This window comes from Podarcis bocagei (assembly GCF_964188305.1).
Source record: "Podarcis bocagei genome assembly, chromosome: 9".
NCBI classification, from domain to species: domain Eukaryota; kingdom Metazoa; phylum Chordata; class Lepidosauria; order Squamata; family Lacertidae; genus Podarcis; species Podarcis bocagei.
In genome coordinates this window covers 54,507,529-54,515,554 of record NC_138134.1, presented here as the reverse complement: position 1 = coordinate 54,515,554, position 8,026 = coordinate 54,507,529, and the positions used below count along the sequence as shown (strand labels likewise).

At 41.1% G+C, this 8,026-nt stretch overlaps 1 long non-coding RNA gene across 1 annotated transcript; it reads left to right on the top strand.

Moving 5' to 3' along the window:
• Positions 1–1,904: 1,904 nt before the first annotated feature.
• LOC308594855 lies at positions 1,905–6,438 on the top strand. The gene is made up of 3 exons (XR_014011652.1): positions 1,905–2,041; positions 3,161–3,722; positions 6,197–6,438. It is a non-coding gene; the product is annotated as an uncharacterized lncRNA (long non-coding RNA).
• The last annotated feature ends 1,588 nt before the right edge of the window (positions 6,439–8,026 follow it).

The following is an 8,026-nucleotide window of genomic DNA, read 5'->3' as shown; positions in this document are numbered from 1 at the left end:
CTTCTGCGCAGCGTGGGCGTGCCAAGCGGAGGTCTTGTGCTCTCTCCGCTGATTTCACTGGAAGAGTCTCTGAGCCTCCCCTCCGCCTTACTCTCAGCTTCCCCTTTCTGCCTGGTGTCCCCTGGATTTCTTTCCCCCGTGGAAGCCCTCTCTCTCTCCTTGCTAGTTCCCTCCCCTGCATCACTGGAGCGACTTTCCTCTCCTCTTCCCTCTGATGGCAGTTCCCTGACAGTATGCTTTCAGGTACCACTGTCTATTCTCATAGCTGCTCTCCATCTCTCCAGTGCCTGATTGCCTCCTTCTGTGTCTGGAAACAATGCAAGGGCAACACAGAGATAACAGCTTCATCATGAGTTATCCAAGCAATCGCAAATCAATGGGCCAGATTCACTGTTCTAGTGGGCCCAGGGCCAGCCCAAGAGATTTTGCTGCCTGAAGCAGAAATACAGGAAAACCCCCAGTCAAAGTCATAATACCCAAACCTAGCCAAATTATTCTTGGCACCTAAAACAGAAAATCCTGCAAGAGTCTCTGTGTGGGAGTAAACACGCTACAGTAATAAATTAAATAGTAATTTGCAGCCCTTTCATGACACCCAAAATCACTTGTCTGAGGCATTCACCTCACTCACCCTACTTTGGATCCTTGATTCCAATTAATTAAAGGTTTTGATTAGGCCTGGAAATGGACAAGGAGTAGGAATGGAAGAATCTGTCAGTATCATTTTTTCCAATCTCAAGTGCAGTTTGCCATATTTCAGCATTAGTTTGTGAATTTGTTTATTTTTAAGTCCTTAAGGAGAGGAAATTGGCATTTTTGTGTGCATTTCTCCTAATATAAACACTTTTGTATTTTACCCAATGCACAAGTGGTAGCAAGGAATTATCCTAATACAATGCATTTTAATGTCATTTTCACAATTAAGTGCAATTTTATTTCACCTAATATAAGTAAAAAGGTAAAGGACCGACCCCTGGAAGGTTAAGTCTAGTCAAAGGCGACTATGGGATTGCGGCGCTCATCTTGCTTTCAGGCTGAGGGAGCTGGCATTTGTCCACAGACAGTTTTCCGGGTCATGTGGCCAACATGACTAAACCGCTTCTGGCACAATGGAACACCATGACGGAGACCAGAGTGCACGGAAATGCCGTTTACCTTCCCACCGCAGTCGTACCTATTTATCTACTTGCACTGGTATGCTTTCGAAACGCTAGGTTGGCAGGAGCTGGGACAGAGCAATGGGAGCTCACCCCTAATATATACATTTTGAGGTTGGAAAACTACACCACAAAATTCAGAGAAGTGCAAATTCTGAAGGATATGTGCATCTCAGTTCACCTAGTATCTCAGAAATAGTGAATTGTGTAAGTTTGCTATAAAATGTGGGCTGAACCAAATTCCTCCCCCATCCCTAACTGGGAATCAGTACAGAGAATAAAACACTGGTGTCATCCATTCAAACCATGCAGTCCCCCATTAATAATCTTGTTGTCCTCTACTGGACCAGCTGAAGTTTCTGGGCAATGTTTAAAAGCAGCCCAACATGCAGTCCATTGCAATGATCCAAATGAGTTCATTGTGCTCCTTTGAGACACACCCCTGTAATGTCAGTTCTGTAGGCATTTCTTTTCATGTCATATGTCTCCCATCTGATCCCGGGGCTGTGGGAAGATGCGTCCAATTTGCACAGCACCAAAATAGAATAATCGGTACAACCAAAGCCCTGCAAGCAATCCACAGTGACAGCTGCCTTTCTGCCAAGATCCTATCATCTTCCCCAAAAGTTTTCATTCAGATACAGATCTTGATTATGCTCAAGCTTAAAAATAATGGGACGTGTTTCAACAAATACACATCGTTTGAGCCTACTTTGACAGCTTATTTGCATAGACTTCTCTGAGCCTCCTAATTCTCAGTTGCCAGAAGTTCCATTACACTTAAAACACAGCTAGATAAGTGCAATAAACAAGATCACGTCCCCTGTGGATTCACTGGGAGCCTTCAGCGGGCCAGGCAGACAGATTCAACCATCTGCTCAATGGTATGTATGCATTTCCTTACAGCCCATAATTTGCAAATTTCACTGGTATTTATATTAACTGGAGGCTAGTTAAATAGTCACACTCTTTCTCCAGGTTATGCAAGGAGCTGGAGTAGCTCTGCGAAGGGAGTTGGAGATCTCTGTTAGAGATCTCTGTCAGAGAATCAGCATTCTCACCAAACTTTCGTTCCCATGATTCTTTAGGGAAAGCCCCATGAGGTGCTCTTGATCTGTAGTACTTCTAATCCACCACTGGGGAAGGGCAGTAACTAAGTGGTAGTATACCTGCTTTGCATGCAGAAGGTTCCAGGTTCAATCCCTGGCATCTCCAGGTAGGTGTGGGAGAGACCCATGTCTGAAACCCTGGAGAGCTACCATCATTCCATGTAGACAGTACTGAACTTGATGGACCAACAGCCTGGCATGGTATCTCTTTGGCATGGCCATGGTATGCTCTTATGTCCTTAAATTTTCTGCACAGTTCACCCTACTGAATAAGTACCTCTGACTGCTCCCAAGCTATTTCCTACAGCTTTCCTACATGGTTGTAAAAGCATGGATGTGATCTCAGAAGCAACCTTTGTCAAAGAAGACAACTGTAGGCAGCAAGATGGAGCACATGTTGATCAAACTGGAGAATGCCATGTTAGTCAAAGCCATTATTGGATTCAGCTTCCTGCTAAAGATCCAGCTTTATTAATGACAGTTCCTAGATGGGCTCTAAGGCCCACTTTGTCAGTATCACATAACTTAACACATGACTCTATGTGTTAGTAGACACCCAGAGAATGGGATTTCACAGTCCTGAGGTAACCGAAATGGTCTTTTTCAGGGATCTTAACCTTGAGCTAGCAATTATTGCCCTTCAAGGAACAAGACGTTTGGTGCAGCTGTTTACTATTTACACAAAAGAACTGACATATGAGCCTCACACCCCAGTCCCATTCATCATTCATTTTGTTTGACCATGTGAACAACTTTGTTTGAAGAAATAGTCTTTAGATGTAAAAAAAAAAAAAAAATGCAGAGCAAGCTGTCTTCAGCTGTTGCCAGTGAACTCTCTTAAAGTCGTGCTTATTTTCAGATATCATATTAATTATTCTGTTTATTTCCTTGCAGGTTTATTGTTGAGAGCACAGCCATGAAAAATGAATGCTGGACAAATGATTAACCACGAAGCAGAAGTCTGAAAGCAAAGGGGTTGGGTTTACGTTAAAAAGCTCTCCTTTTTATGAGGATAATATATTATTTGAGAATGAGTTATTTATTAGAGCCATGTGGAATAGGAAAAAGGGATGGTTATTAAAGTGTAGCCATATGAGGAATCGATGTGTGCATTTGTGAACTTCACAACTCAAGAGGGAAACATTTTTATCACTTTCATCAAATACATATACAACTTCCATTTACTTTGATTTTACGTATATCTGTGCACTACCATGAACCAAACCCCTTCTTATCTGTAGCAATCTGTAGAAATTTCCAATAGTTTAAGTTGCATACACTCAGGAAAAACTAGAGCTCACCCTCAGTAGGAAAAGAAAAATGGCTTTTGTCTACAGAAGGTAAAATCATTTTTTAAAATTAGGAAAACTTTCCAGATTGTGGGAGCAAGTCATCAGAGGAACGAATTACAAAAAGAAGTAACTTCCATGGAAATTTCCAACAAATGCATAAAGAGGTATGTGCCATCAACAATGCTGTTTTAGGAAAGATGTTGGATTTATTTATTTAAATAATTTTAAGCCCCTTCTCAGAGCTACATCCTCACAAAGTGCGTGTGATCTATTGATCCCTTCTAATTATACTATTCATTTTACTGCATTTATTAACTATGTTTCTATACTGTCCAATAATCAAATTACTCTGGGTAGCAATCCATAAAAATTATTAAAATGAATGCAAATACAGCTACAAAATAGCACACACCACAGCAGAAATAAAATCAACAAAAGCAAGCACAGCTGGCGCTATAAAACCAGAACCTTAAAATCTATTAAAAGAACAGGGTTCCTAAGATGTTGGTGGGAAGGAAAGAAAGGTCTTGACTTTGCCTAGCATCATAAAGAATCCAAAGAAGGCATCAGATGAGCTTAGAAAAAATACCTTACCTTCTACAATCATAGTTATATTCCTAGCTGTCATTAGAATACCCATACTCCAACCTGAGGATTGTTTAAATGTGTGATAGGGCATTGTTGTTGCTGTGTTCTGGTAAAATTGTCTTTGGTTATAGATCTAATTAAATAGGAACCTTGCTGTTTGGGGGAAAGTTGGGGCAAGTGGAAGAGGTCATTGGGTGCAGGGCCAGTGTGCTCCCTCATGTGTCCCCTTTATGAAGGCTTCACACATCCTTGGAACACCTAGAAAGGGCTCCTGTGTACAGTGGTACCTCAGGTTACAAACTGACTCCGCTAACCCAGAAGTAGTACCTCAGGTTAAGAAGTTTACCTCAGGATGAGAACAGAAATCGTGCAGTAGTAGCGCAGCGGCAGCAGGAGGCCCATTAGCTAAAGTGGTATCTCAGGTTAAGAACGGTTTCAGGTTAAGAATGGACCTCCAGAACAAATTAAGTTCATAACCAGAGGTACCACTGTATTCCGTATTTGAAACTGGACTATTCCCACATAGGGCTTGCCCACATTTCCACTTGTGCCATGCCTAGAAAGCATGGGTCCAAGCGGTTTTCCACTAGTCCAAATGGTTTTCCCCATGCCCCACACCTTTCCAAGGGAAGACCTGCTCTATAGTAATAGATCAGAACAAATGGCAATGAGGACAGACGGACCCCGAAGCAGTTTTCCCTGGGGAAAAGCAGCGGGACAAGGAAGTGTGTATAAGCCCATATAGTTGGATTGCGTGGAACATAAGAAGCTGCCTTATACTGAGTCAGGCCATTGATCCATCTAGCTCAAAACTGTCTATACTGACCAGCAGTGGCTTTCCATGTTTGAGACAGGGAGTTTCTGTGTACTGTTGTTATTATGCAGAACCTTTCGCTTTTTATTGTGAAAAGGATCTAGGAGTCTTGGTTGATCACAAACTTGACATGAGCCAACAGTGTGACGCTGCAGCTAAAAAAGCCAATGCAATTCTGGGCTGCATCAATAGGAGTATAGCATCTAGATCAAGGGAAGTAATAGTGCCACTGTATTCTGCTCTGGTCAGACCTCACCTGGAGTACTGTGTCCAGTTCTGGGCACCACAATTCAAGAAGGACACTGACAAACTGGAACGTGTCCAGAGGAGGGCAACCAAAATGGTCAAAGGCCTGGAAACGATGCCTTATGAGGAACGGCTAAGGGAGCTGGGCATGTTTAGCCTGGAGAAGAGGAGGTTAAGGGGTGATATGATAGCCATGTTCAAATATATAAAAGGATGTCACATAGAGGAGGGAGAAAGGTTGTTTTCTGCTGCTCCAGAGAAGCGGACACGGAGCAATGGATCCAAACTACAAGAAAGAAGATTCCACCTAAACATTCGGAAGAACTTCCTGACAGTAAGAGCTGTTCGACAGTGGAATTTGCTGCCAAGGAGTGTGGTGGAGTCTCCTACTTTGGAGGTCTTTAAGCAGAGGCTTGACAACCATATATCAGGAGTGCTCTGATGGTGTTTCCTGCTTGGCAGGGGGTTGGACTCGATGGCCCTTGTGGTCTCTTCCAACTCTATGATTCTATGATTCTATGATTCTATTGAGCTGATTGGTCACATCATGGACATCATCCTCTTTTAGATCTAGCCTAAATTTTCAGTGCATCCTATGTTTGCTCAGAAGTAGGTCCTACTAGTAAGTGTGTTTAGAATTGCAGGCTCTTGTTGCATTTTGATGCCTGCCATATAACACCTGGATATAATAACCATACATATTGCTGATCCAGATCTCTCTCTTAAATTAATAGGTACAGTCTGTAAATCTGTTCAGAAGACAGAGTGGGATTAAACGGCTTTTAAATGTAATTACCCATCTTCACTAATTTGTGGATCAACCCGTTCCGTGTCTTTCTGGAAAGAATAGTGGAGACGTATTTTGAAATCAAAGCACTTATGCTTGTGGCTATCAGGTTGAAGTGATCCAGGATTGCACAATTATTAGGCAACCTAGTTCTGAGAGTGAAATTATATGGAAAGTAATTTTATACCTCTCCTTATACACAGATTGTCCAGAGGAAAGGGCTTGGAAAACAGACCAATCATGGATTTACAGGGGATTTGGAAAGTCAAACACAAGAACCTATGCTTTACCTTTTGGTTTAAAAATAATACTATCCTTAACCTTTGTAGCACCAGTGTTATTTCAAGCAACTCTGGTTTATAGAAACTATCCTGCGGGAAATGATTTATATATTGGTTTTTCTTTAGGCAAAACATACAGATATAATAAACAAATCTGACGTTTATGGCCCAATTAATTTTTTGCCAAACCTAGAAGCCATATTTTGTGTCCTCCGTGTGGTTTGTGCAAAATTTCAACATGGAAACTTTATTGGGGAAAGATGGAAGCATTTAATTCCTGAAACATGCAATAAATGTCATTCAGAAATATAGCATGAGATCGCATTTTCTCAGTGACAAAATCTCATGTTTTGAGACCACTAAAAGTGATATTCCTGCAAAAGATGCAGAACCCTGAGCTCTGTGCAGATGGTGCAGAACAAATGGCAAACAGATGTCCTTCTTTGCAAACAAAAATGTGATATGGAAAGATCCAGAGTTTAAGCTATATTCCAGTATATCCCTAAAGAGCAGAACCAGATATATCTGGAAAAGGTGTCAGCAGGAGACACTCCAATGCAAAGACACAAATATTCTACTTAATAAAAGACTGAAGGATGAACATAGCTTACAGGTTCTGAAGGGGAAGGTTAGGGGGGCTTCCAGCCTGCTGTTTTCAGGGGGAAATTTAGCCACATACCAGCCAATTCCAGATGCACAATAAAAGCTGATGTGGAGCTCTTGCACAACAAATCCACTACCACTATCCCCAAAAACGTTGTTGTTGGTGGTGGTGTTGGTGGTGTTGGTGGTGTTTGCAATAAGGAAAGTGATGGGGAAGATGCACTGGGAAGTGAGATAACATGTGCTTGATGTGATGTCTTTTAGCCTTCCCAAAGATGAATCAGAATGAATGGTTGATAAATAGCATTCCTGGGTTATCTAACCTGCCCACAAATTGTGTAAAAACTCACCATGTTGAATGGTCAATAAGCAGGTTGTCTGGAAATTACGTAGACAACATTCTGTCTCGCGTTTATTCTTTAGACTACGTGTTCACTTTGTAGGACCTAGGTATGAAATCCCAGTTGGTATAACCATATATTTAATATTTTCAACATGTATAAGGAATTAGAGTACACTGATCCAAGGCTATAATGTGCTATTTAGTGTTAAAACACAACCCAGGCAAAATTTATTTTCTATCACCAGTATCTTGAATTATTGCTACTAACATCCTATGCAGATCTCTTCTTCTTACACTCATTCTTCTTCAGCACTTCTTGGCTTTCATTCAACCTGTAGTTCAAAAAATGCCATCCAGAAAAGTCAATGTGCTCTGCCAGAAGTCTGGTTTTACTTTGATGAAAGTGGATCCCCATTCCCTGAGTCTGATCAAATTTTGACCTTTTAAATTACTATGTTTAAAAACATATTAAGAACTTCCCTGCAAACTGCCTAGACTCCATATACAGTACTGTAGTTCTTCCAGAATTAATTTAATTAAATCTCACATAAGATATCCTTTTCATATCTTTGTGTTATTTCCACTTGGGGCGATACTAACTCCCCCCCCCCGCGCGCCCTCTTGACTTGGGTCAATTCACTGTGGTCAAAATTGAAAACTCCTATCATGCAATATTTATGAATTATTATGTACAGAAGCTCTTCTTTGGGCACTTAGCAGAGCACACCATTTGGAATATATGCTCATGTATATAGATTTAATAAATTGTTTATGATTTTTTAAAAGAAAAAGAAAGAAAAATCTAG